The sequence below is a fragment of the Pogona vitticeps genome, chromosome 4 (assembly GCF_051106095.1).
Source record: "Pogona vitticeps strain Pit_001003342236 chromosome 4, PviZW2.1, whole genome shotgun sequence".
NCBI lineage: Eukaryota > Metazoa > Chordata > Lepidosauria > Squamata > Agamidae > Pogona > Pogona vitticeps.
The window spans coordinates 39,456,742-39,476,828 of NC_135786.1; the positions used below are offsets into that span (position 1 = coordinate 39,456,742).

The 20,087-nt window shown below is 41.4% G+C and overlaps 1 protein-coding gene and 1 long non-coding RNA gene across 2 annotated transcripts in view; one reads left to right on the top strand and one right to left on the bottom strand.

Annotated features, from left to right (window-relative positions):
• Positions 1 to 10,722: 10,722 nt before the first annotated feature.
• Positions 10,723 to 18,968, bottom strand: LOC144589165 (uncharacterized). The gene is made up of 2 exons (XR_013545105.1): positions 18,757 to 18,968; positions 10,723 to 17,458 (listed from the first exon to the last, which is right to left on the bottom strand). It is a non-coding gene; the product is annotated as an uncharacterized LOC144589165 (long non-coding RNA).
• A 34-nt stretch (positions 18,969 to 19,002) lies between these two features.
• Positions 19,003 to 20,087, top strand: part of NGF (nerve growth factor) — a 62,699-nt gene continuing 61,614 nt past the window's right edge. Inside the window, exon 1 of the mRNA XM_072997143.2 lies at positions 19,003 to 19,504. The gene's annotated coding sequence lies outside the window, so the exon portion shown is untranslated. The remainder of the gene's footprint in view (positions 19,505 to 20,087) is intronic.

A 20,087-nucleotide genomic window follows, 5' to 3' on the forward strand; every position in this document is an offset into this window, starting at 1 on the left:
TAGACATCAACAATGCTCCTTTGGAGGTACAAACTAAGAAAAAGGATTAAACAAATTACTGTATATTTGAGAATGCCAAGATATTGAACTACTCTACCCATTAACTACTCTAACCATCATAAGACATCAATAATAACATTCTCCATGTCATAATCTAAAAGCAATAAAGATGGAGGGTGAAAAACACGGGACAAAAGGACAACGTTGGTAATGTCCCAACTGGTGACAAGATTTAACATCAGGAAACAATTTCAACCATCCTAACAACAGTAAGGAGCTGGCTGCATAGCTCAGTGGTTTAGCTACCTGACTGTGGAGCTGGGATATCTGGGAGTTGCAGTCCAAGAACACTTGGGTTACCCAAGGTTGAGAACTACTGTTTTAGAGCACTGGTTCTTAACCTTGGGTTACTCAGGAGTTTTGGACTGCAACTCCCAGAAGCCTTCACCACCTGCTGTGCTGACTGAGGTTTCTGGGAGTTGCAGTTCAAAAACACCTGAGTAACAAAGGTTAAGAACCACTGTTTTAGAGGAAGAGTCAGCCTCTGTAGCCATGGGCAGCTTCACAGTCCCAGAATAAGGGAATGGTAAACCACGTCTGAATATTCTCTACCTAAGTATTTGATGGCACGCAAGTACAGTATTATTATTAACAATAGGAAGAAGGTAAATGGGAAGCTATTGCACTGCAGCTCATCTTGTACAATTCAATGACAGTCTGGATAAGGATTTTGAGATATTAATATATATACATTTGTAAACATTTGTTAACTGCCAGCAGTGTGTGAAATATATAAAGCACCAAGAAAGAAATGTAACCTATTATTTATCAGAACACTTGCATCTGGAAGCATCCTGTAACTCTGAACAATTAAATAGCAACGGGGATGTGTTTAACATGTAACTGCACCAGCAGATGCTGCGTAGAGAAATAATGAAAGCAGAACATGAAGTAGTTTTTTTCAGTGAATGGGGAAAAAATTGAACGTTTCTAACATCCATTTACAGGATTTATATAAAACCTTTAATATTGCACTAAAGCCTGGATCACATATATAAACAAGGTTTTGTTGCTGCCGCTGCCATTGCCTTTCTTTTGTTGGACTAAACAGCAGCAATGTAACTAACTGTCTAACATAATGGTACTCTACTTTGGGTCCCAAGATGTTCTTCGATTAAAACTCCCAGAAGCATTCATCACAAGCTGTGCTGGCCAGGATTTCTGGGAATTGTAGTCTAAGAACATCTAGGGACTCAAGATTGGGAAGAACTGGTCCAAGGCAAAAACTGCTGTTTAGGACAGCTTCTACATTGGCATCTGTCATACAGCATAGATGCCCATTGTTTGCATGTGAGATAAATCAGGCCTAATTATTTTTCTGTGTGACAAAGTCATATTCTGAAATCGCCAAAAGAAGCTTTTAGTTGGCAGTGATTTGCTGCTGTCATTCCTATTGTGCATGCCAAGTTGCACAAAAGGGCTTCAGGCAATGATTGTTGGTGGAGATGTAATCTCTTGTTTCAGCTCCTTACAGCTCTCTTGCTGGGGCGGAGATACACGGCACATTTTGTTTCACTTCCCACTTGTAAACAAAGTCTAATGTTTTAGACTGCCAAGTATCTTGCTGCAGAGCCAGAGGTTGTACTTCCCTGACAGGGGCTGGACTCGATGATCCATAGGGTCCCTTCTAGCTCTGCAGTTCTAAGATGATGATGATGATAGCCAAATAATAAATAATTACTGAAGTCCTGGATGCCACATGAAAGATGAACCCACCTCCTTTTAGTCTCTGAGATGAGAACTACTCGCTTGGATGATCATCTTGAAGGAATAGACTTTGCTCGTGGGCTTCTTATAGATTTCCAACTTTAATTAAAATAACATTTTGATAACGAAATTGCTCTGTGCAGAGAATGCACAGCAGAACAACAGCTGTCATGATTAGCCTGCCAGAGACTTGCATAACAGAATGCTAATGAGAGGAACTAAACTCATGGTGAATATCAAAATGAGGGGAATTGTGAGTAACATTTGGAAAAGTTATTCTCTACTGTCTTTAATTCTAACACTAACTAGGGAACCACGGTGTCTGACTTTTGAGATGCTGACCTTCACCTTACTTAAATCATGGACAAAGAATTAAAAATGTATTCAGAAGATCTTACTACTTAGGGCTTGATCAGAGTGGCATTTGCCATACTGTTTGGTGCACTGCAGGGACAGCTACTACAGATTGGTTTGCTTTCCCCCCCCCTCCCCAGCAATTACACAACATAATCGATAGAGTGGACCACTTTTTCCCCAGATCACTCCTAGGTGTATATTTATGAGACACTATCAGGGTCTTTTATCTTTTTGGTATGGGTTGTTATACTTTAATTTGGTCTGCTCCCAACATGTGCAATAACTGTGAACAGAGCAAAAGCAAGTCTTCCAGGTGTCAAAGCCGCCAAGGCTCCTCCCAGTGTTGCTTTCCAGTATTGTGAAGTGGCTTAATAAAACTAGCCACTTCAGGATATCAGCAAACTGAACACTTCCCTGCTCTTCTATAGAGGGGCAAAGGAAGTGAAATTAATTAAATTTTGCATCTGCTAGATCATCACTGATTATTTTTTTAAAATATTTTCTTTGCATTTGTGTGAAGTGCCAATCCAAACCATGGCTATGGGCAGTTTCTCAATTAGCACTACACACAAAGCAAAGAAAAATATATACCTTTGACAGGTCTCAAAGTCAACCTAGGGAATTGTTCATTGCAATTCAGTGAATAAGTTGTAACAGGATCAGGATTTAGAGAGCAACATGTTACAAAGGAGCACAGCTGAGTTAATTGAGGCAGCTGTGTGACAACCAATTTGATTGGTTCATCCAAGAATAAAACTAGCCAAGCTTACAGAGACAAACTGTTTGGGTAGTTTGGATAGTTGGGTAGTTTGGGTAGTTGGGTTGTTGGATAGTGTTTGGTTGTTGTGTTGCTGGTGATTGTGTTGCTGAGAACTGTATTTACTGCATCGCTGGATGAAGACTTGCCATATTGCAAGGAGAAGATCCTGGAAGAAGACTATCTCTGTGGTGAGAGGAGAAGACTTCGTGGATGCTGGACTATTTATATTGGTAACAATCTTTGGTTATTGAAAACTGTAATTTACCATTGCTAACTGAAGAACTACTGTGAATGACCAGGACTGTATAAAGACCAAGAGAAGCTGTATTTACCCCTGTATATATGGACTTTAATGTAAATAATACTTTCAACACTACAACAGTGTCTGTTTGGTTTAATCTCTGAGCAGTTCACTTCACCATTACGCCCCCTGGCGTAGTCTGGTAACGCAGCACCTCTGTCAATTGGTTATGGGCCCAGACAGCGCACCAGACTGCATCCAGGTATAAATTTAAGAAGTTATTGAAGAAACTGCTGAACAGAGAGAGCCAAAGTAGTGTGGCTACAGTCTGTGGTAAAGATGGCCAACGAAATGTCTATGGCTGGACTGTGCATAAAAAAGTTGAATGGGGAGAATTATGCAACTTGGCAGCAGAAGGTTCAGTTGCTATTACAAAAGGAAGCATTGTGGGACATTGTTGAAAATCCCCCAGCAGTCCTAAATGAGAGGAAAAAGAAACTAAATGCAAAAGCTCTGGCTATTATTGGGTTAACTCTAGAAGACCGTCTTCTTATCCACCTGAGAGGCCAAAACTCAGCAAAGAAGGCATGGGAGGATTTAAGGAGACTCTTCGTAAGAGATAACGTTGGAAGCCAGATTCAAATTGCCAGAAAACTTTTCCGAACTAGACTGCAAGCTGGAGGGTGTATGCTTCAACATTTAGAGGCAATGAAGTCAATGTTGATGGATTTAAGGGAAAAGAACATCACATTTACAGAAATACAAGAAGCATTTATTATCCTGTCTTCATTAGATGAGTCATATGATCAGCTGGTGACCAATTTAGAAATTCTTCCTCAAGCAGAGCTAACAGTAATTAATATAACTAGCAAACTGTTGGAAGAAGAACAAAAGAGAAAAGATAACAAACAGCTCCGAGACTCCAAACTCACTAATCACCGTGATAAGCTGAAGGAAAGTGAGGAGGAGGGGGACACAGCTGCAAGCATTCATTCTGGAAAACGCTGTTTTTCCTGTGGCTCAAGAAAACATCTGATGAAAGACTGTAAATTTAAGAAAGGAAAAGAAAAACAAACCAGACGCAAGAGAGAAACACTAAGCCTGACTGAGGAGATTTATAACTCTGAACAGGGAGAAGAGTGGATTGTCGACTCTGGAGCAACTGCCAGCATGTGTAAGAGCAAACAGCTAATATTTAACTACCAACCTGTATCCAACCAACAAGTATGCTTAGCAAATGGTGTTAGTGCTAAGGTACTGGGAAAAGGTAAAGTGAAATTACCTTATATTGCTAGACCAATAGATGTTTTACATATTCCAAATTTGAAGCATAATTTACTTTCTGTGAGTTCATTAGCAAAGAATGGGTTTGTTAGCACTTTCTATGAGGAGAAATGTATAATAACTAGCAAGAACAATGAAAAATTGAATTGCTATGCTAGAAATAATTTATATAGACTAAACTGTACTAAGGCTAACAATGTCTATGAAAACAAATGTATACACAAAGATTGTATTCATTTATGGCATCAAAGGCTAGGACATGCAAACTACAAAACATTGAGAAAAACAATTGAAAACTCAGTAGGAGTTAATTTAAAGCAATGCAATGAATATGTGAATTGTCAAGCTTGCCAATTAGCCAAAAGTAAGAAAGCTCCTATAATGAAACATAGTGATGTACAAGTGAAAAATATATTAGATTTGGTGTCAGTTGATGTAATTGGACCCAAAAGTGCATCATTAGGAGGAGCCAGATACATTCTCTCTATCCAAGACCAAAAGTCCAGGTTTGGATACTGCTATCTCATGAAGGATAAAAGTGCAGTACATGTAGAGTTTGAAAAATGGCTCAAATTTGTAGAGCGCAAAACAGGGAAAAAGGTTAAGGTGGTACAAACTGACAATGGAACAGAGTTTACAAATGCCAAATTTCAAGCAATATTAAAGAAAAATGGTATTACTCACAGGAGAGCCGCTCCCTATACACCTACTCAGAATGCCTTTATTGAAAGAAGGGGCCAAACTCTGCAGAATATGGCTGAGGCAATGATTAGGGGGAGTAATCTATCAGAGAAATATTGGGGGAAAGCTACACTTTGTGCGAATTTTTATATTAATATCCTTTGGCACAGTGGAATAAACAACATACCCTACACAGTTTGGACTGGGAGAAAACCAAATTTAAAATTTTTACATGTATTTGGATCTCCTGCTTGGGTTCACATCCCAAAAGAAATAAGGAGAAAGGGAGAGAAGAAAGCCAGGTTGATGTATTTTCTTGGATACCAACAAAATAGGAGAGCATTTAGGTTTGGGTTGCCAAATACCAACAAACTTGTAATAAGTAGCAGTGCTTCTTTCAATGAGCACAGTAACTGGGACAAAATATGTAAACCCCCAGAAACAATAATTAAATTGCATGAAAGGAATGAAAGTAGTGAAGATAGTGCAGATGAAAGTGACTCTCAACCAGAGCAAGAAATTAAAAGAGAGGTAGAACCTGAGGAAATGCAAACTGATAAAGAAATTCCATCCAACTCAGAAAGGAGGGAAACTCTAGAGGAGGACAGAGAATTACCTAGGAGGTCTAGCAGAGAGAGAAAAACTCCTGACAGGTACAAGCCTGAGACCTATTATTGTCTCAATGTGGCTGAACCAGAGACATATAATGACATATGTAATATGCCTGAGAAAGAACAAATAAAATGGAAAGAGGCAATGGATAAGGAGTTAAATTCATTAAAACAACTGAAAGTCTATGAGGAGGTAAAACTGCCTGAAAAATCAAAAGTAATTGGTTCCAGATGGGTATTTAAAAGAAAGGTGGATGCCGATGGTAATGTGAGGTATAGAGCAAGGTTAGTGGCAAAAGGGTATGCACAAACTTCAAACGACTATGATCAAGTTTTTGCACCGGCTCTAAGACCAGAGACATTGAGATTTGCTTTAACCTATGCAGCCAAGCATAATCTCATGACCAGGCATGTTGATATAGAAACAGCCTATTTATATGCTGACCTGAAACACACCATTTATATGGAAATTCCACCAGGAATTGAAAATGAAGGTAAATGTTGGATATTGAAAAAAAGTCTATATGGTCTCAGACAAAGTGGCCATGAATGGAACCAACACTTAACTAAAACTTTAAAGGATAATGGTTTTGTGCAAGGAAAGGCTGACCCTTGTTTATTTATAAATGAGAGAACACAAGCTATAGTGTTAGTATTTGTGGACGATTTAGCCATATTTACCAAGGATAAGAAAGAGGCTGAAGTAATAATCCAAATGTTAAAGAAACATTACAAATTGAGAGATTTGGGAGAAATAAGTAACTACTTGGGAGTAGAAATAGAAAGAAGCGAGAAAGGATTTAAAATAGCCCAAAAGAGCAAAATATTAAAACTCCTAAAACAATATAAAATGGAGGATTGTAAAGGTGCAGCAACTCCAATGAACATAGAGTTCGAGAAAGAAGATATGAATGGCCCTGAATGTGATATTGATGTATATAGATCACTGGTAGGCAGCTTACTATATTTAAGCAGATGGTCAAGGCCAGACATCTCTGTAGCTGTAAACCTGCTATCTAGGAATGTGAGCAAGCCGAATGAAAGGCACATGCAATCAGCAAAAAGAGTACTTAGGTATTTAAAGGAGGCACAAAATAAAAAGCTAAATTTAGAACCAGTGGGAGAACTGTCTGTTACTGCTTATGCCGATGCTAATTATGGTAGTGATTTAACAACCAGAAGATCAACATCAGGCATGACTGTGCATTTGGGAGGAAGTTTGATAAGCTGGAAGACAGCTAGACAGAAATTTATATCGTTGTCTTCTGCCGAATCTGAGTATGCAGCATTATCTGAATTGTGTACAGATCTAGTATTCTATAAACAATTAGCACAAGATCTGGGTGTGAATATAAAATCACAAATAAAGGTTTTTGAAGATAATCAAGCTGTCATACAGATGGCAAACTCACCAAATGTAAAAGGCAGATCTAAACACACAGATATCAGGTACCAAAATGTAAAGCAAAGTATAGAAAATGGGTTAATTGAACTGGTATACTGTGGAACAGAAAATAATAAAGCTGATTGTTTAACAAAAGTATTGGGGCCAACTAAACATGACAAAGCATGTGAAATGTTGGGAATGATATAATGTGTATGTGGATGAAAAAAGGAACTCTGTATATGTTCAAGGCAATGTACTATGTAAGATACATATGTTACAGAATTGCTATAAACAATTGGAGGAGATTGACAGGTCTCAAAGTCAACCTAGGGAATTGTTCATTGCAATTCAGTGAATAAGTTGTAACAGGATCAGGATTTAGAGAGCAACATGTTACAAAGGAGCACAGCTGAGTTAATTGAGGCAGCTGTGTGACAACCAATTTGATTGGTTCATCCAAGAATAAAACTAGCCAAGCTTACAGAGACAAACTGTTTGGGTAGTTTGGATAGTTGGGTAGTTTGGGTAGTTGGGTTGTTGGATAGTGTTTGGTTGTTGTGTTGCTGGTGATTGTGTTGCTGAGAACTGTATTTACTGCATCGCTGGATGAAGACTTGCCATATTGCAAGGAGAAGATCCTGGAAGAAGACTATCTCTGTGGTGAGAGGAGAAGACTTCGTGGATGCTGGACTATTTATATTGGTAACAATCTTTGGTTATTGAAAACTGTAATTTACCATTGCTAACTGAAGAACTACTGTGAATGACCAGGACTGTATAAAGACCAAGAGAAGCTGTATTTACCCCTGTATATATGGACTTTAATGTAAATAATACTTTCAACACTACAACAGTGTCTGTTTGGTTTAATCTCTGAGCAGTTCACTTCACCATTACGCCCCCTGGCGTAGTCTGGTAACGCAGCACCTCTGTCAACCTTTAATTTAATCTAAGTGATTCAGCACACTAGCAATGGTTACCAGAGCCAAAAAAATAATTTCACTTTATTTCACCTTATTTTCATTTTATTTCACACAGCAGCGGAAGAAGTGTTCAGTTTCCTGATATCCTGAAGAGTATATCGTTTAACCATTTCACAATTCCAGAATTGTTTGAGGTTATTTGGACATAAGACTCACACGAAATGGCATATCACTCCTCCTCTAACATTTAGTCTGCACCAGCCCACACCAAAAGGTGTAGTGTGGTCATGCCCTTAGTTTATAGTAGAACACCTTCACTATCCAAGGATATAAGCGCTGTTTTGAAATACAGTGAAAACATGGGATCATCTGCCTATCTCTGCCAGCATCCTGCTGTTTAGTTTCCAGTTTCACAGCATGGTTCATGGTTTAAATAGATTTTGCTGCTCCAGCCACTACTAGTAGTTAACAGCCAGTAGCTGAGTGATAAACTATTGCTGCTGACAAGGACCTATATGGCTTCAGGCCTTTCAGAAGTACAATTGTCATAGGTCAGGTCACTGGATACTTTGCTGGCTAATTATTTTGAGACTGTTCCAATTAAGAAGAGTCAATCCCCTCCCCCCATTTTTATCTTGCATGCTCTAAAAACAAGGTTACTTACTTTCATGGCATCAACAGTTTGAAAGCAAATATGAATGGCATATCATATAACTTTAGTACAGTTTTCCTCCGCTAAGTAGGATGCCTCACCCTGCAAAAGTTACTGAATATATGCATCTTTCTTTGTACCTTCCATTTAAGTTCAAATGGTGGTGGCCTGATTCATCCAGTCTCGGTGTTTCCTAGCATGGCTTTGTCTGGATCAAGTAAGGGAGAATCAATGTTCTGATTGTGCCCCAGTTTGTCTGGGTGCATATTGATCTTCATGGAGATTCACATGGCAGAAATAGATAAGACAGGGGAATGAATTCTGTTGCAATTTAAATAATGAGTTGGTCGATATGACCTATTTATTTGTAATGTGAGAACTGATACTTAACTTTTCAGTTACTAATTTTAACCATGAAACAAAATTAATGGGAAAAAATAAATGATCACTCAAGGAAAGAAAACTGGAAAGGAAAGGACCATTGCCACATCAGTGCAACCACACCTTTTTCTTACACTAAATACAGATTTTTTTAAGTTACAGAATTTACCAAGTCAGATCAAAAATTACCTCAGAGTGCCTGAAGACCTGTGGATGGAGGCTTGTAACACTGTACAGCAGGCAGCAACAAAACCATCCCAAAGAAAAGGAAATGCAAGAAAGCAAAGTTGCTGTCCAACGAGGCCTTACAAATAGCAGAGAAGAGAAGGGAAGGGAAACTAAATGCAGGGAAGATAGGGAAAGTTACAGAAAATTGAATGCAGACTTCCAAAGAACAGCAAGGAGAGAGAGGAGGGCCTTCTTAAACAAACAGTGCAAATAAATAGAGGAAAATAATAGAAAGGGAAAAGACAGAGATCTGTATATTGTCCCCCTGCTTATTTAACTTATATGCAGAATACATTATGCGAAAGGCTAGACTGGAGAAATCCCAAACCGGAATTAAGATTTCCAGGAGAAATATCAGTAACCTCAGATATGCAGATGATACCACTCTGATGGAAAAAAGTGAGGAGGAATTAAAGAACCTCTTAATGAGGGTCAACGAGGAGAGCACAAAAAATGGTCTGAAGCTCAACATAAAAAAACTAAGATCATGGCTACTGGTCCCGTCACCTCCTGGAAAATAGAAGGGGAAGATATGGATACAATGACAGATTTTACTTTCTTGGCTTCCAAAGCAATGACAAACCTAGATGGCATCTGAAAAAGCAGAGATATCACCTTGCCAACAAAGGTCCGCATAGTCAAAGCTATGGTTTTTCCAGTAATGATGTATGGAAGTGAGAGCTGGACCATAAAGAAGGCTGACCACTGAAGAATTGATGCTTTTGAATTGTGGTGCTGGAGGAGACTCTTGAGAGTCCCCTGGACTGCAGGGAGAACAAACCTATCCATTTTTAAAGGAAATCAACCCTGAGTGCTCACTGGAAGGACAGATCCTGAAACTGAGGCTCCAGTACTTTGGCCATCTCATGAGAAAAGAAGACTCCCTGGAAAAGACCCTGATGTTGGGAAAGTGTGAAGGCAAGAGGAGGAGATTGCAAAGGATGAGAGGGTTGGACAGTGTCATCGAAGCTACCAACATAAATTTGACCAAACTCCGGGAGGCAGTGGATGACAAGAGGGCCTGGCGGACTCTGGTCCATGGGGATATGAAGAGTTGGGCACAACTTAATGACTAAACAACAAGAAGTTTTGATTTGCAGTGCTTTTGGACAGTAAAGGGGGAGAGGGGTAGTCAATGGATGGTCCTCCTGGGAAAGATGGCTCCCAGAATTTCCAAAGCTACCCATCCTGGTATATGGGATTGTATAACACCTCGGAGACCCAGGACTAACTAGGCATCTTGTTCAAACATACAGATGATGGTGAAGTAGGGTTCTCTGCTTAGCAATGTGTAACCCAAATCCTCTACGATCCCTATCTGGTCTCATTTCTAACTCCCTATACATACATACTTACATTTATTGTACTTATTTGTTACATTTGTATCTCAAATGTATCTTACAGAAAGATACATTTGTATGCTTTTTTGAGAAGCCCAAGCAGTGCATAGATGTGGAAGATCTGAAGATATTCTTAAGTACATCGATTTGGATTTTACTAATTATGGAAATAGAAAGTGATGGGATATTGAATGTTACTTATTATCATGTAATGATCTAGTTTTCATTCTGCTGAAAAATTGCTGAGAATGCAGATAGTGGATACAGTGAATAAAGGAAACTAGTGTTCAAACTGCTAATTCATATTAGCAGTATTACGCAATTCCCAACTGTGGGCAAGAAGACATCTTAGTTCACTGCTGATGTTACATACTACATATAGTTATACTTTTCTAAAGCAGGGTAAGTTTCACATGGAAGAAGAAGTATATTATATGTGCTGCATGTTACATTAGATGCAAATACTCTTTCTATTCCTAAATTATGCAGTTGCTCATGGCACCTCGCATCATATCATAGCTTGCATTTCACTTTATTCAATATATCTCTCCATTGCTACTTATCAACGTTTCATAAGAGCTGTAGTATCTGTGAGAAAAAGAATCTTTGTGCCAGGTACTTTATTTTCCTTTCAACATGGCCTCCTCCCTACTCTTCTGAAGTCAAAATGCATAGCTATCCACCAAGGCCAAAGTCCAGCAACAATCCAGAGGAAAGCCAACAAGGCTGAAGCCAGCCAAGTTATTTTGGCATCTGAAGCAGAAAATCCTGTGAGCATTTCTCCCTGCTCTTGGCAGTCAAAAATACAATAATAAAAGAATAAATAACTAATAATTTACTGGCCTTTTATAACAGACAAAATCTGCTGCCTGAGATTGTCATCTCATTCTGTTTGATATTATGGTCAGTTCTGACTTGTATCATACTCCAGATTAGATAGAATGCACCTCTCTCTCTCTCCCCTCCCCCTTCTCTTTTTTCTAAACAGATAAGGACTCTGTGTAGGAAAACTCTAAATCTGTGAAGGAGTTGCTAGTTGTATACTATGGGCAAACAGATTGGCAATCAGGCATTTAATGCATTTTATCTAAGAAATGACGACAGTCTACTTTATTTCCCTCCAACTCAAACAGTGCAAGCTAAGATTCAGTCACTAGGTGCAATTACAAATCAGCATCTTCATACTTATAGGTTGGTCTTGTTGTTTAGTTGTTAAGTTGTGTCCGACTCTTCGTGACCCCATGGACCAGAGCACGCTAGGCCATCCTGTCTTCCACTGCCTCCCAGAGCTGTGTCAAATTCATGTTGGTTGCTTTGATGACACTGTCCAACCATCTCATCCTCTGTCGTCCCCTTCTCCTCTTGCCTTCACACTTTCCCAACATCAGGGTCTTTTCTAGGGAGTCTTCTCTTCTCATGAGATGGTCAAAGTATTGGAGCCTCAGCTTCAGGATCTGTCCTTCCACTGAGCACTCAGGGTTAATTTCCTTTAGAATGGATAGTTTGGTTCTCCTTGCAGTCCAGGGGACTCTCAAGAGTCTCCTCCAGCACCACAGTTCAAAAACATAAATTCTTCAGTGGTCAGCCTTCTTTATGGTCCAGCTCTCACTTCCATACATCGCTACTGGAAATAGCTTTGTATATGCAGAACTTTGTTGACAAGGTGATGTCTCTGTTGTTTAAGATGCTGTCTAGGTTAGTCATCGCTTTCCTCCCAAGAAGCAGGCATCTTTTAATTTCGTGGCTGCTGTCACCATCTGCAGTGATCATGGAGCCCAGGAAAGTAAAATGTGTCACTACCTCCATATCTTCCTCTTCTATTTGCCAGGAGCTTTTTTTTTTAATGTTGAGCTTCAGACCATTTTTGTGCTCACTCTTTCACCCTCATTAAGAGGTTCTTTAATTCCTCACTTTCTGCCGTCAGAGTGGTATCATCTGCATATCTGAGGTTGTTCTGGCAATCTTAATTCCTGCTTGGTTTTCATCCAGTCCAGCCTTTCGCATGACGTATTCTGCATATGAGTTAAATAAGCAGGGAGACAATATGCAGCCTTGTCGTATTCTTTTCCCAATTTTGAACCAATCAGTTGTTCCATATCCAGTTCTAATTGTTGCTTCCTGTCCCACATAGAGATTTCTCAGGTCCAATTTGCATGAGACTCCATTCTGGAACTCTCTTCCTGTGGAGGTGCAACTGGCCCCCACTGTCCTGATCGTCCACAAGCAAATTAAAACCTGGCTTTTTACCCAGGCCTTCCCAAGTACCACCCTTTCATAAAATTATGCTGGCCTGTTGTCTGCCATCCTATGTCCCAGACAGGTGATTTTATAGGGATGCGGGGTAGGGTTTGTTTGTTTTCTTTTAATATGTTTTAAACAGTTTATATGGTTTTAATAATATTTTCTAAGCTGCCCAGAGTAGTGGCATGTTCACTAAATGGGCAGCGTATAAACAAACAAACAAACAAATAAATTTCAGAAAATTCCATTTGGATGATTTTACTGGCAGTGGTGATTTTCAAACAATAGAGACTGCTCACAGCATCCAATGGCCCCAAGAAGCTTCCTCAGGACAAAAGGAATCTCAAGGGAGTCTTGGAGGTTTAAGGGATGGGGGGGATAGGAAACTGAATTCCCCCCCCCAAAAAATGGCTGTGACTGATGACATCCTCAGCCTTACATGATGTAAAATCCTGCAACAGGATTTCAGCCACTGTACTTGATTTCATTTAGCTTCCCCCAAAAAAACAGTTAACAATTAACATAAGAAAACTTAGACAAGAACAAACTGTGCTTTGTCCTTCTTGCAAGCATATCATTTGAGCAGATTTTTTTAAAAAAATCCTAAAATTACTTTAATCATCCCCTTTCTTGAAAAGCAAAGTAATTTTAAATGGATTTTTAACTGTAATATTTCAGCTCTGCATATAATAAGAACATCCTTGCACCATACATAATACAGGCACTAAGAGGACAGGAAGAAGCTACCAGCTGTTTTTCTCAGATGACTTCAGATCACCTTTAAAAATGGCAGTCCACTTGGAATTCAACTCAAACCTTGCAGCAAGCTACAAAAATGTCCCCCAAGATGTGAATCAAGGTATAGTTACTGTGAATGTGGAGTCTAGAAATTTACGGTACAGCATTTGATGCTTCTACACAAACAAGAACAGAGAAAAGCAATCCTGGAAAGAATTTGACTCCATACTACAAGCGTGGTTGCACTACACATTTTAATGAGAATATCATGAGATCAGCCATTTGGTTTCAACCTTTTTGGTTAGGATAACTAACACAGAATTCACCTGTTTTCGCAGCTGCCACACACTGTGTCAGCATTGTGACATTGTCAACTTTGTTTTAGCAAACTTGTTACTACTGCACTGACTGTTGTCTAGCTGCACAAGAACAAGAATATATGTGTACGTACCCACAATTATGTTTATGATAATAATCAATAGTTTAGCCTTTTGCATTTCTGAACCCAGAGTTTCTTTAATAACCTAATTCAGGATTTTTTGAACAAAGAATCCTTAGTTATTATTCAAGTAATTTGTTGATTACAGTATTTCAAATTTTTTTCAGTTTCCTACTGAATCCTCATTTTCGTATGTTATCCATGAATGCACACTTAATTCATTGTAACTTCAATTCAATTCACAACTCTTTGTTTCTGGTGTTCCTTGGCCACTTATTTTCTAATTCTTTAATCAGTTATCAGTCTTCAAGAATCCTGGTCTGGGGAATGGACTTGTCCACAAAAGCTCACGCTAAAATATAGAAGTAAATACTTACTAACTGCTTTTTAAAGCCATGCCAAAGGAAGGGATGGAAGGGAGGGAAATGGAAGGCCAGAGGAGGGGAAACCTTGTTTCTGACAAGTGCAAATACAGCCACTCTTCCTTAAAGATATGGACGCTGTAATTAATCACAGGGGATTATTTCTGACTCCATCCACCAGCAGTGTGGACACATTTTAGTAAATGGATTCCTCCCTCTTGTAAGGCTGCACACAGCCATGGATCTTTCCCAGAGTGTTGGAAGACCCTGGGACAGATTTGGAAGCACATGAAGGGGACTGTGCGTACAATAGGGGAAGCGGATGGAGCCCACAGATTGCCAGGCCTAGCACTGTATCTTAAGGCTTTAAAGCAGTTAGTGAAACAAAAAAAAGATACTAGAAACATATAACAAAATGAAGCATAAATTGCCATTATGCTCTCTAACATTATGCAGATACATTTTTTATTTCTTCTAGATTCTGAGAACTCTCCTGATATCCTTCACACAGACATTAAACATCTGTCCAGCTGTCTAGCAGTGTTTGTAAACCAACCAGCATATATTTGTCTCTTATATCTGTTCAGATTAGCAAAAATTTGAGTGTATATGCAATTCATACTTTAAGCAAGAACATATTCTGAAAACAGGTAGTTTACCTTTGGTTGGCTGGCTAGACAGCTCAGTGGTTTCGGTATCTGACTATGGAGCCAGACATTGGGAGTTCGATTACCCACTGAGTCTCCTGGGGAAGAGCCAGCCTGCGTGGCTTTGGGCAAGCTAAACAGCCCCAGAGTGCCCCCAGAAGAAGGGAATAGTAAACCACTGCTGAGTATTGTCTTCATGGAAAAGGGTCACCATAAGTCAAAATTATATACTACAGTTCCATGAAATTTAGGTAAGAAGGGAAAATGTGCTTGCTGGGAATCCTTTTCTAAAGAATTCTGAATGAGCATTGCTCTAAAAGTTGAAATGGGGGTTGATTCTAATCTTACCAGGAATACTAATCTGTTTATCAGTGTATTGTTATACATGTCTACTCAGGTTAAAGTCCATTGAGTTCAACAGGGCACATTTCCAGGTATGTTAATAATGCAGTTACTGTTTTAAATTTTGTGCAGAGTAAAGTAAGTGGCATATTCTTGCAACAGTGCTCTCTAATGGATGGAATCAGAAATGTTCCGTCGTGTCAGATATGCTTAGGATGCCTGACTAAGGCATGTTTGCTCTAAAGCAGCTGAACAAAATGATCTGGGTCTATTGAAAGAACTCTTACAATCATGCATTCTATTTTTGCATGATTGCCATTTTGTGGAATAGTTGGCATAGAAAACTGCCATGGATCTTAGCCTTGACACAAATTCAGTACTATCTGGAATCTGGATTCAACTTCCTACATGGTTGAGAGCAATCTCAAAGTATATTTAGAGTGGTGTGATGGTTGGAATATAATGATTAGAGTGTTGGGTTGGGAGTTGAGACATCTGGGTTCAAATTCCCACTCAGCCAAGTATCTCAAACATAGGCTGACCTACCTACCTCACAGGGCTGTGAGGGTAAAGTGGGGAGGAGAAAAACAGAGAAAAAATTGGAAGAAAATAGGACATACATGTAACGAACAAACATAAACAAATGTACTAGTATCATGCCAATTTGGGACCTATCAACACTGCCATGGGTAGTGCAATCTCATACAGAAAGCCACTCTAACCACATGGAGTGGATCAACTGGAAGCAGATTATTCCAAAAAATGTTTAAATGAGGTCTAAAAGACACTCACTGGTCAAATCTCTCTTGTGCAGCTAAACAAATGGTGTAACACTTGGAAGCAAATTGCACCAAATCAAGAAATCACCATAAACGTTATCAGTTCCATGCCGAGTCATATACTGTAACTCAGCAATTTGGGACAATTTACCTCCAAAAGTTATTGTGTTTGTGCTACACTAGTGAATTAGGTGAGAGTTGGAAGGGGCCCTATGGATCATCAAGTCCAGCACCTGTCAAGGAGGCACAGTGGGTAACTGAATTTGCAACCTCTGACTCCGCATCCAGATACCTAAGCCACTCAGCTATCCAGCAGTCTATATTCTATGAAAAGATGGTGCCAGCTTTACAAAGTTTGCTTTTTTCTTGCCTTTTTTTTTTTGGGGGGGGGGAGTCAGATTCACAAACCTTTCAGTGCCTGCTGTTACTATTCGTTCTATATTTTAATCCAGGGTTTGAAGGAATTATTTATTACTTTGTTATTGATAAATTATGCAGTTCAGTATTGCTTATAGTACACACAGTTATTAAGATTTGGGAGACAGCTGATATACTGTAGCATAACAGGTTTATTCTGGCATATCTTTATATTTCTCCACTTTCTCTGGTGCCTAAAGTAAATTTAATTTTTAGAATAAAAATTAGATGTTTAGTTTACATTGTAACTTTATGAACAACCTTCACTGATCAAAATAAAGGTCCACTTATTTCACCATACCATTCAGAATTTCTAAATTGGACATTTGTATATTTTGACTAGTTAATTGTGATTAATAATTTGTGAATAATAATTTATAAATTTGAAGTTTGTATCTTTTGGCTAGTTAATTCTGATTACTGATTTGTCCACCTCTTCCAATTTTCCTTTAGCAAACCTGTTACTGCTGCATTCAGTGTAGGGGACACAATATAGAATTCCTGCATTCCAAAAGTAATTTATTATAATTATTTGCAATTTAGCATTTCCACTTCTGTATCCACAGTCTCTTTTGGTAATTCAGCATTCATCAGCAAAGATTCTTCAGTTTCCACTTGCTTAATTTGCTGATAGCCATAACCATCGCTGTCCAAGACTTTCAGCCAGAAAATGGCAATGGAATCCTTCCAGGAGGAAGAGCAGTGCAATCTGCTGCTCCTGCCATTCTCCTGCCAACAACGGCCACTTCTTTACCTAAGGATTAGGCTGTTTGATGATTAGTTCAGATTTTCAGTTTCCTTGAAAATCTGATTGTTTGTATGTATATAAAGCCACTTCATCAATTAGATTTCTCTGGATCGCCAGGCAAATACCAGGGGAGCTGTACCAGAGGTGGAGAAAAAAGCCGGCTGTGAGCTAGTTCAGAGCAAAGTTAGCCCACCCAACTCCAAGAGCAAGGCCAGGGGAATGCTCTGTGGATACCTGCACTTGAACCCATCATGCTATTTGGGGCAAGGCAAGGAGTGGCATACTATTGCCGTTCTCTGTGACCTGTGTTGCTGCACAAGCAGCAGCACAGCAATTAGAAAAACCCTCCCTGTGAGCTGGTTCTGAGCCTTTCACAACCCATATATTTATTATAGGGCCTGGGAAAACCCCTGGCATCTCATCTGTGATGTATTCAAGTCCAAACAGGAATGCCAGCAAATTTACTGGATGCATTTTGCCCCCTGCCCATCTCTGTGTTGTGACATTACTTGGTTAACCTGCTTTACTCTAAGACTTGCCTCCTTATTCAAAGTCTCTCTCTCTCTCTGCCCATTTTCAAGACCAGCAGGACCAGAAATAGAGTCCAATTCTTTCTGGCCTATACTTCTCCTAGGATATTGCAAGGGGCTTCCCTCGCTCTCTGATTCCAGCCCAAAATCTCAGAGAAAGGGTTGTTTCTGAATTTCCAATTCCATTCTGCCCTTTTTGCCACTTACACCCCTGCTGCCTTGCCTCATTTCCCTCATGCCCAGGGCTTGTCACCTTCTTTCCTCTCCTTCCCTCCTTCCCTCCTTCCCTCCTTCCCTCCTTCCTTCCTTCCTTCCTTCCTTCCTTCCTTCCTTCCTTCCTTCCTTCCTTCTCTAGACAGCCACCTGTGAGGAGTGATTTAAGCTATGGCTCTTCTTGTTTCGGTGGAAGGTGAGACTCGATGACCATGGGGAGGGGTACCATCCAACTTTGCACTTCTAGGATTCTGCCACTCTCAAACCACTGCGCGCCTGCATACTTTCTGTGGCAACCCGCACCTCAGCAGGACTTTGCACAGAGCGCAGGAAGGGAGGAGGCTGGCAGGGAAGGAACGCAAGCTCGGGAGGGGAGGTGAAGGTGGACCAACAACTGGGCGCTCTCCTCCCGGAGGCGTTTGTTCTCCTGCTTCAGGCAGCAGCAGAGTTGAGGCTATAACTGGATACGCGTTGCGCGTGAATTCACTCCTTTCTTTGGACGGGGATTTATTGCTTTTGCAAAATCGCCTTTTTCCTTATACTGGCTCTCCTATAATACGTCCCGACAGTTGTTTTGTAACTTGCTCGAGGGCCGTGCACTGGTAATGGACTGCCTTTGCCGGGCAATTGGACGGGGCACTTTCTGAAGCGAATTAACTGACCACTCTCGGTCTCTCCGGCTACGAACCTGCATCTGCTCGTCATCCTGATTCAATGCTTCCACCGCGATCGGTGCACCACAACCACCCCCGAATCGCCCGCTGGCTCTCCCCACACACACACACACACACACACCGCCCACGCCGTCGGCCTCCCCTTATGTATGGGGAGTGGACTGGAGGTGGTGGTAGGAGGGGCTGCTTCTGGCGGCTGGCTCGGGTGCGCGCCGTCGAACCGCCTCCTCTCAGAAGTCGGGAAGGCCCCCGAGGGCGCTCGCCTCCGTTGCTCTTCACCCGCCGCCGGCTTCGCGAGTTGAGCGGCGCGTGCCTCCCGGGAGCCATTCCGAGGGGCCGCGAGTTGCAGGGCGGCCTCCGACGGCCACTTTCCCCGGCGCGCGTTCCTCGGGAGTCAGTCAGCGCCCTTCCCGTCAACGTCGGTGCGAGTCTGTGCAGGTTCCCCGGGAGCGGGTCATGTGGCGCTAGGACCCAGGCGGAGCGCGAGCCGAGCGCCGCAAGAGAGAGAGAGAGAGTCTCCCTTGCGAGCGAGCCAGTCAGTCAGTCAGTCAGTCAGTGCAGCTCCGGCGGAGTTGAGGGAGAGCGCTGTGAATGAGGCTGCGGCGCGCGCGGGAAGTGGATGGCTCGCGTGCGTCGGGAAAGCGGCCACGGAGCAAGGCGCTCGAGGATTCCCTGCAGCCCGGGCGACGGCGCCTATAGCGGCACCAGCAGCGGTAACTCCTAGGAGGTCTCTCTCCACCTGCCCGCGGCCGCAGCGCTGAGGTGAGTGAGCCAAACTCTGGCCACAGCAGGACGCCAGGGAGGGGCGGGAGTTCGCGCGCGCCCTCGCGCGGGGGGGGGGGGGGAGAGAACTTTGAGTGCCAAGCACGGTGCAGCTGTGCCCTGGCATGAAGCTCCAGGCTGCAGCATTTCCGCCTCGGGGACTGTTATCATCCGCTTTTTTGGGCACCAGCAAACTCCGAAGCCCGTGGTTTTATCAAGAGTCCTTGTCTGTGGAAGCAGAAAGTCCAGTCTCAGGGGAACGTCTCGGGCTGGCATTGCAGCATGCATTTTCCTCATGCAATTCGTCGTTTTTTTCCCCCAACCCACATTTTATACAACCTTATGAAACTACATATGGATGGCATTCTGGTGTGAATCAGGGCCAGAGCTGGGCTCCCCCTTCCCCATCCCTACAGCCACGAACTCCCCACAGTTTGCCTCGCAGAGATGGAAACTGATGGTGCTCATTGATTTATGTGAGGTGATTAAGCTGTAGCTTTTGAAGGGAAGCACCAGACAGGCGCGGGGAGAGCGCGCGCGCAGATGAGAGGGGCTGTCTTGTGTTTGTAGGCTGCTGGGAGTT